This window comes from Arachis hypogaea, chromosome 4, assembly GCF_003086295.3.
Source record: "Arachis hypogaea cultivar Tifrunner chromosome 4, arahy.Tifrunner.gnm2.J5K5, whole genome shotgun sequence".
Taxonomy (NCBI): Eukaryota; Viridiplantae; Streptophyta; class Magnoliopsida; order Fabales; family Fabaceae; genus Arachis; species Arachis hypogaea.
Genome location: NC_092039.1, coordinates 27,950,206 through 27,960,632, shown reverse-complemented (window position 1 = coordinate 27,960,632; position 10,427 = coordinate 27,950,206). Strand labels below are relative to the sequence as shown.

At 26.6% G+C, this 10,427-nt stretch overlaps 1 pseudogene; it reads right to left on the bottom strand.

Annotated features, from left to right (window-relative positions):
- Positions 1 to 6,096: 6,096 nt before the first annotated feature.
- On the bottom strand, positions 6,097 to 6,292 carry LOC112799111 (small nucleolar RNA U3; annotated as a pseudogene).
- Positions 6,293 to 10,427: the final 4,135 nt, after the last annotated feature.

The window sequence follows — 10,427 nt, the reverse complement described above, 5'->3', positions numbered from 1 at the left end:
GTTGAAAATATTTTACTATGGTAAATTTCACTAGAAACAAATTTTACTTTTTATAACAGTAGATACGTACACTTAAATTCATGGGTTGTTAAGATAATTTAAATATATTTTGGTGGCTTACCTTATTAAAAATATATAAAATAATATACGGTATTTTTCTTTTTAGATATGTCATGGCCTGGACTCATGAAAAAAATGACACACATTAGTTTAAATTATAAGATTTAAATATGCTCTTTTGTTAAATAGACAATACAATTCTGTTAGGTAGACAACGTGGATTGTGAACAATGTGAACAACAAGCTGTATCCGTAGGTCAATAACACCTTTACTTATTTTTACCTTGACTTATTTTCACCTTTACCTATCCTAAACCCTAATTTTACCACAACCATTCCACCGTCGCAGCCCCTGTGACGACGCTCAACGCCGCCTCTCCTGTGATGCCGCTCACTGTCGCTGGCACAAAGCTTCTCAGCGTCGCATTTGCCCACCGTCACCACAACGAAGCCACCTTTTCCCTGTCACCACGTCGCGCCGTCGCGTCTTCTCCTCTTCCAACAAGACGCGAGTACCCGCGCTGTTGCTGCCTCTCGCGTGCTCCGTTCCATGCATCCTCCCTAATGCCGCGTCCTTGCCCAGCGTGGTTGCTGCTGGAGCCTCAAACCAGTGCCGATCGTCCTCCCTGCCGCACGTCTTCACGGCCAAGCCTGACCCGATCTGTCACTGCGCCACCACCCTCCCCACCGTGAGTCCCCTGTATTTTTATCGCATTCATACCTGCTTCTTTTTTCAAACCATATATTGGAGGGAGAAGAAATTAGGGGTTTTCTTTGAGTGGTGTTTAATAATGAACATCCACATCTTAGTGAAAAGACCATCCACATACACAGTAAAATGAACATTCTGCGGAGTATATGCATTTAGAATCAAGCGAATCAAGTAAAACACCAATAGTATACCCAAATAAACATCCACTTTAGAATAAAAAGAACTTTTCGCATACATAATAAAGTGAACATCCAACTTAGTTGATAAGAAACAAGTAACGAGACAGCAGTTGCGAGGGTATTGGGGTCGTAATACAGCAATGAGGACGATGACACAGGATCCTGAGAGAGTAGTTGCGGAAAAAAAAATTTAAAATTATGATTAAATCCAATTAATTTAAAATTTAATTTTTAAAAATAAAATTAATTTTTTATTATAATTAAATTTAATTAATTTAAAATTTTATTTTTAAATTAAAATTAATTTTTTTTAATCTATTATTTACGTTGTTTAAAAAATTAAAAACGTTATTCTCGTATATTTTCTTTAGACAATAACTTAAAAGTTTTCAATTAATTGATTCAACGTATAGGCAACGGAACAACAAAGATTAAGGTAATTAAAGTTGTGTTAATATTTCATATCCATTATTTACAAAAAATATATTTGTATATAAATATATAATATATATTTTATATTGTAATATATATTTTACATTGATGGCCATTTTAATATATATTTAATATGGTCAATTGATTTAATAATCAACTTTTATCAACCTATCCTTATTGACGCACTACTAACAAAACCGGAAAAAAAAAAAAAAAGAAGCAAAGGCTTATGAGATTTGTAAAAAGACAACAAATAAATAAAAAAAGATAGAGCATATATACTTGATTACTTGAATCACCAGGCACGCTTAGATATATATTTTTTTATTAATCTCTAATAATCATGCCAACATATAATTATTATTAAGCATTTTCCCCTTCATTTGGTCTCAATTATCAAACCACGAATACGTTTAAACTTTTCAACTTGTAGTAGTTGGTTTTGACACAACTTATTGAATATTTGAGGTATATAGGGCTATAGGCAGCGTATGCATGACATATAATTGCAATTTGATGATTTCTTTGATACCTAATTAATTGGTGACATTTGTATTCATTAATTTTAATCAGCAAATGAATTTTTAATTTTTAAAAATAAAAATTAATAAATTTAATACATATATAAAATACTGTATATATACATATCTAAATACACTGTATATATATATATATTTAAATTTGGTTAAATCAAACTAATATATGTGATAAACTTTAAATAAATTATTTAAAAAAAATTAGAATTGAACCATTGTATATATTGCTGGAGAAAGAGGGAAGAACATAGAACCCTAATTCTTTTTATCTAATTTCGTTTTTTTTTTCTCTTTTCTATATTTAAAAAAAATTGTTTTCGTCTTCTATGTTTTTATTGAAGAAAAAAATAGAACAATAAACAAAAACAATTGATTGTTCTAGATTCCAACAACAAAATGGGCAACTTTGAATTGAAGAACAATAAAAAGAACGATAGATTGTTCTAGGTTACAGCAACAAGATCGATGACTTTTGAAGATTAGAAGGAGGAAAGAGAAGGTATATCATGAGAGTGAAGAAGAGGGAAGAAAACGAAAACGAATTTTGTCTGTGAATATAGAAAAGAGAGAAGACGAAATTAGATGAAAAAGATTAGGATTCTATATTTTTCCCTCTTTCTCCAGTAGCATATCCAACAGCCCAATTCTAATTCATTTTCTTTTTTCTCTTTAAAATAATTTATTTAAAATTTAGCACATATAGTGGTTTGATTTAACCATACTTAAATATATGTACAGTATATTAACTATTAAGATATGTATATATAAAGTATTTTATACATATATTAAATTTATTAATTTTTATTTTTAAAAATAAAAAATTTATTTATTGATTGAAATTAATAAATACACATGTCATCAATTAATTGGAACATATATAAAAAAGGTATATAATACCTTTAAATTAATTAGGTATCGAAAAAATCAGCTTGCAATTTCTATGAAGATTAAAGCTCATCTCATATAATTAATTAATTAGAGATCATTGTATTTTTTATAGTTAATAAACAAAAATACTTTTTCTTTTTCTTTTTGAAATTATTATAATAATATAATTGTAAAAAGATTTACATAAATAACCAAGTATATATTGCCATACAAATAAAAATAACTAATTTTTAAATTTATTATTTAAAAACATTTAATAACCACATTAATACATAATTAGCCATATAAGTGTGTATTCACTAGTTAGCATCACTACTCTTATCGCAAATTGTCATATTTAAATAGTTGTTGTTTTGGCCGTTTTATGCAAAAAGGTCAAATGTGATGATGTTCACATGGGGCAACTTCCATGTATATATAATATACTTCAGTTCATTTTCGATTATTATATGTATGTATAATTATATGTTAGACAATCTTCATACAAGTTCGATCCCTAATTTGTATGAACTAGCTAGTAACCACCAATATATACTATATTATTGCTCTCTTTGAAAATAAAAAGTCAAAAGGTAGAACTTCAGCTTAATTGTGCGGTCTAAAACAGAGTATATTTCAGCAATGTTTCTTCAGAAACTACATATGTTATATATATATATATATATATATATATATATATATATATATATATTTTCCTTTTTTATTTTCAACAAAAGTTTAGGTGGCATCAAAAGCAAATACTGCATGTCAAGCAGGCTTCCAATATTGCTGTAAAATGTTTTTTTTCCCTCTCTCAAAAAGTTTTATGCTCAATTATACTATACAAACTGCAGCAAGCGCTCTAAATTCCTAATGACACCTTTTTTTTTAATTTTTTGAAAGAAAATAATTAAAAATTAACTTTTTTCGGTTAGTATTATTTTATTTTAATTTTCTTTTTCTTATTTTAATCTTTATTCATCCCCTACTTTATTAACCGAAAAAAGTTAATTTCTAGCAAAACTTGTATTTAGTCACTTCATTCCAATAATATTACATAACAAATATAAATGAAGCTAGCTTAAAATGATAAAAAAAAATAAAATTATTGGCATACCATGTCAAAATTAAAGTGGCTAGCTAGCTTCCCCTCTAGGTCAGTTCATCAAGCCAATCCAATTTACCAATAAATTTTTAAAAATATTATTTATATACTAAAATTAATTGCTAAAATCAGTTATCAATGTATTTATGTATAAATATATGTATAATTTAATTTTTTTAATAAATATTTATATTCTAATAAATATTTTATACTAACGGACTAATAACTAATTTTAGTATATACGTAACATAATCGTAATTTTTTAGGTCATTAAGCGCAAATCTTGGGTGTTGGTTGGTAAGAAGCTAACGACTAATCCTTAATCCACCATCTAAATTCACCTTCGAGTGGTAGAAAGCTCGCCATGAAATCTATTACATGTCATCTCTAAAGATCAAACCTAGGCTACGATATCACATTTAATTTAATCAATCCAAGCAACTCAACCAACTCACTTAATCAAGATTGGATGCATTTCCATAAATTTAATAAGCATTCACAAAGATATTTAATATATCTTAAGTGTTAGAGATATAATTATTAATGTTGCCTTCTCTTATTAGCTTAAATTTTTGGAATGAGTGGTTTTATAATATAGTATGAGAGCTTTATATCCAAAAAGTCAAGAGTTCTCGTTAGCTTAAATTTTTGGGATGAGTGGTTTTATGATTATGTTCATTATTTTTAATTAGATGATTATTTCTTTTGATTCGATTTACTCATGCACAGTTAACAATGACTGGATGTTCAATTCTTTAGTTATGTAGATGATTATTATAATATTAAGATTTAGGAGGTAATTTGAGGGTGAAGTATTTTTTTACTTTATTGGGTCAATTCTAAAATCTATTGTTCACATTATTTACAAAAATCATTGTCTCTCTAACAAAATTATTATTTAAAACAAAAACGAAAAATTGGAACTAGCATACTTATGAGAAATTTTTTAGTCATGAAACTATTTCTGTTAAATTTTTTTTGTCTAATTTCCTGCGCCTAATGCATATAATAACTTATTTAGGATTTTTGTAAATTTTTCTATAGTCTTTGTTCTCTTTTATTATTAGTCTTATACTATTTTATTTTTGATTGAATTTTAGATTTTTAATTTATAATATTTTAATACTATATTATGAAACTATTTTTTTTAAAAAAAATTAAGTTAATAAAAAAAGAAAATAATTATATTTCTAATAGTTTAAATATGGTGAGTTCTACCCAACCCTCTCTATTTCAACATGTAAATTACCCCTCATGACGTGACATGCTTTAATTGGATGCTTAATTTTAGTTTGAGTTAATTTAACTCAATAGGAGTTAATATGTTAATTAAAGTAGGGTAATTTTGTAATTAAATATTTTTATAAGAGAGATAAATATATAATTTCTATAAACATTAAAAAATAAAGTTATATTTTTATCATTGTGAAGAAAAATTCAATTTATATCCTTTATGCATACTATTGTATTATTTATATTATTTTTGTTTATATGAACTATCTTTTTCTATTATTTACTATTTTTATTAATTATTTATTTGATATTATACACTTTTATAATTATAATTTTTTTGTATTATTTTTATTTTTTTTAATATAATATATTGATCCTATTAAGAAAGTAAATTAAACAAAAAATTAATTGTAAATAATAATAATAAAAAATTATAACATACTAAAAAAGAGTACTAAGAGTACTAAAAATATACTGTATAAAAAATATCATAAATTTTTTTTGATTTATTTCAATTACTACCAAAATAAATATTTAATTTTTTTATTATTTTTAGTACTCTCTAAAATTTATATTTTGTTAGTTTTAATTAAAAGTATATTTTGCCAATTTTTATATATTATTTTTATCTTAGTGTATAAATATTAATTTTATTATAGAATTAATTAATAACATCTATTCAAATATCTAAATTAAAATAATATACAAAAATTATTTAAGTTGATGTCTATTTTAGTAATTTTGTATCTAAAAGTGATTTTGAATAGTGTAATCCAAACAACATTTATTTTACTATAATTCATTTTGATATAAATATTGCCAAATATAAATCACTTAATACAAACTTACTTTTCATCAAAATCAAGTTTACAAAATTAATTTTATTCAAACTCCCGTTTGCAAACTGTAATCCAAACACACACTAAGTATTTAGAGAAAATAACTAATTAAATGGCCAGGAAAAAATATTTGAGTCTGTCAGAACACCGTGAGACCATCTCGACCACAAGGTTGTAGCGCGAACGATCCTCCACCGTTCAGATGGCATGCGCTTTGGAACAATTAATCACGCTCTGACCTCACGGTCATAGTTCAACCAAAGTCTTCTTAGAACTCAAGGATACAGATGTACGAGCCTATAGAACAGATCCTGTTCAAGTAAGGTCGTGTTCTGTGTTTTGTGTTTTTTGTGTTTAGTTATAAAAACTACTTTTGTTTTGTGAACCTAGCCCAGGTGAGACTAAGTTTACGTTTGCAAAATTTAAAAAATCTTAAAATTTAAGAACGTGAAAACGATTATGATGGCTTTTTATGATGATAGTGTAGAAGGGGAAGACGAAAAAGAAAATGAAAATGATGATGATGATGATGATGGTGATGGTGATGATGATATGGGATTTCTGGATGGCATTAAAATTAAATTTGGAGGTATTTAATTACATAATCACCCACTTTGGGCTATAATTTAATTACCAATAATTTAACCATAGTTAACATAACAACCAATTAAAAGATGACATGTCACAGAAGGTAAATTACATGTTATTATAGGAAGGGTAGGCTAGAATTTACCTTTAAATATATATATGCTAAACTCCCAACTATTTTTCATTACAAAGGGAAAAAAAAGGGGGCCATTCTCATATAGCAAAAGAAGTGCAAAAAAGAGAAGGGATCGGAAGGGCTATATCAATTATTAGTTACAACAACATGGTTTCAACTCATCACGCATGACGAATTATATACATATATAACAATACTAATAACCTTTTATTAGCTCATCAAATAATGTAATATTAATAATAACTATGTCAAAGTCAAACTTCTTCTTATAATGTGTCTATTTGGTCGGTTATATCTGTATGTGTGTTCGGCGTTCACTATGAGGAATCATGGCCAACTATGAAATTGAGACATAGAAGACTGTACTCCGCTATAAACTATAAAATTCAGTTATTGCGCCCAATCATGTTCCATTCTTGAACCATGATTCGTGTGAAAAATGATTAATTCCAAGTTTAATTTAATTCAACACACAAAATATACATATTCTTTATGGATGAGAGTTGAAACTTTTTGCACAAAAATTTGTGTGCGTATATGTTAGCCAGATAAAATAATGGCCCCCGTTCATAATATCTATCTCTCAGAGCGTCACGCATGTCAATACGCTAAAAAGAAATAAAATAAAAAAGGTATAGAATAAAATTATTTGGAACTGTCCCCCACACTAACATGTAAGCATGTGAAGATATATAGTATATAGTATTTGGCATTTAATCATTGATGAACTCTATGTATCTCACGAGAACAACTTTGATGATTTGTTTCACAGGTAGGATCACACTTTGCTGGATGAGGTGTGCTATTTTATTTTATTGATTAAACTTTATTTACAAATTTAATGGCAGAAAATCAATTTCAATTAATTAAATAGTTAATTTATTATCTGTTTAAATAATAAGTATCAGAAATTTAAATTATATTTTATATATATAATAATTTATTAGCTATGTAGATAAATTTTTAACTGAAAATTTAATTTAAAATGAATTAATTCTTGAACTGTTTAATTGAAGAATACTGTGGAAAAAAAAATTAGTGGCAGGATTTATGTAGCACCTTCCATTGTTTCCATGAGGCTCATTCATAGCCTATAGGCTAATAAGATACATATGTTAGGTATGTATATAATAAGATTGATTATTTTGGTATAACTGTCTCGTCTAGCTTATTGATTAGAGATGATAATTAACTAATTTTGAAGCCTACTTGAAAATAACCATCCTGCCCCAGCTTAATTGGGGTTAGTTGGTATACAAGCAAATATGGACATACATCCGGTGGCATCAGTACATGTTAGGTTCCATTCGGGTTTAAGTCAAATTCATACACTTAATACTTAATTAAACCTTGCATCTTATACTATTTATAATTAATCATCTTATACTCTAGTTAGTTAAGCATGCATTTTGCATTCTTTTAATTGTTTCAGTTATTACCATTCTATTTTGTTTCTTAGCTTACATGTCTGAGTGAGGTTTATGATGTCTATGATTATAATAGTTCAAATATGTAAACAATTTTAACAAAAAATATTATTAATTAAAGTCATATTTTTTATATTTTAATAATATTTTTTTATTATTATCTTTTAAATTAAAAACCGTTGACAAACAGTAAAAAATGTATGTTATTTTAATTTTAACAATATTTTTAAATATTATTAAAATGATATAACCACCATATATATATCATGTACCTTTCATATTATAATCTAATAATTAAATTTATTTTCTATAAAGAAAAGCTATTAAAGTATCTGAACCACCACTAATGAGAATTGAGCAGTTTGAGAGAAGAGAGAATATAGAAGGTAACAAGAAAAGGGAACGAATGAGGTTGAAGAGAATGTTTACATGCATTAACCAACCTTAGTAAAAAATAGTTACAAACCTACCAAGTGGGTAGGGCTGTCAAACGGGCTAGCCCGGCCCATTTAGGCCCAGCCCATTAAGCCCATGGGTTAAACGGGCTGGCCCATTTAAGCCCGCTTTATTCGCGGGCCAAAATTTTTTAGCCCGGACCATTTATAGTCAGCCCGATGGGTTAAACGGGCCAGCCCGTTTATCATTTTATTTTATTTTTTGAAAAATATTTTGACAAAAAATACCACTTTTAGGTCAAAAACCATTTAAAAATTTTTTTTTTAGTTGATGGATCAGATTTTCGAATCGAATCGAAAAAAATATTAGCTAAAAGTGTTACTTTTTTTAAAAATATGAAAAAAAAATTAAACGGGCCCCCGTTTAACCCGCGGGCTAGCCCGTTTAACCCGTCATTTTTTCGGGTTAATCGGGCTCAGCCCGTTTAGCCTGAAATTTAAACGGGCTTAATTTTAGGGGCAAAGCCCGCCCATTTAAACGGGTAAACGGACTGACCCGATGGGTTTAGCCCATTTTGACGGCCCTACAAGTGGGTTCATTTCTTTAAATTATCTTATTTACGCGTCACACAAATTTTAAATATAATATTTATTTAATATTGTCTGATATGTATATTTTTCGTATTTAATTATATTTTAATAAAAAATAAAAGATGTTTAATATACTTAAATAATGTATTTAATTTTATTTTTAATTTTATATTTTTTAAAAAAGTTTATAAATAATATATATTTTATTTATTTAAATAAAAAATATTTTAAATATTTTATATAATTAAAAAATATTAAAAACATTTAAAATATTAATTTATATTTTAATATTAATATAATATTAAAATATTATTATAATTTATTTAAAAAATTATTTATATATTATTATATATATGTTTCTGTATCTTATAAAAAATTAAAATTCGTGTGTTTATATATTTCTAGCTATCGTATTGTGTTCTATATTCATATTAGTATCTGAATTTCGTAGTTACCTACTTAATATTATTTATACATTGAGTAATTAAGAGCCGATCAATCATAACTTAGTGAGGGATCATTTTATTTTATTTTTTGGTTAGCATTTCATTTTGTAATATATCATATATTATAAGATTTGACAAAAGTTAAGTATGGGTGGCAATATATAGATAAAGTAGGATAAGGTCAAAGCTCCGTGCTAATCCTATTTGCAAGTATGTATCCCTTATTTTAAATTCTACTTACACTCTCAAATTTCTAATCCGATCCGATTTACGAAAACAAACTTATTTTCACTAAAGCACAACATTTAATCATTTTACATGTTATAATATTAAATATTATTTGTTTATAATTAATAAATTGAACTACTAACTTGTTGATACAGTATTTATACAAAAGCAGAAATTTAGGTTCAAATATTTACTTATTTTTTTGGTGACTTAAATATTTACTTATTTATCATGTGTATATATATATTTTTTTTGTGAACATTCACATTATATATTAAAAATATAAATTAAACGAGTATAATTATCTCAACACCCGAATCCAATCTTATATATTACAGATTGAGTTACCAATTATCTAAACCGAATTAGAATGAGTTGGACCGCGAGCCCTCGTGAAAGTTGCTTAAATAGTCAATTTTTTAAAATATTTAAAAAATTGCTACCTTAATAAATAATAACATTAGAACAAAAGCCTACAATATTATGTGCACATTTAATAAACAATTATTGGTATTGAAAATTATAAAAGTTAAATAATTGGACCGTATTAGTTTACCATGTAAACAACATTCACATGCTTAAAATCCAGAAAACCATAACCCCTTAATTAACCAGGCCAAATTCAATTGCGCATCAATAATATGTCGATATTA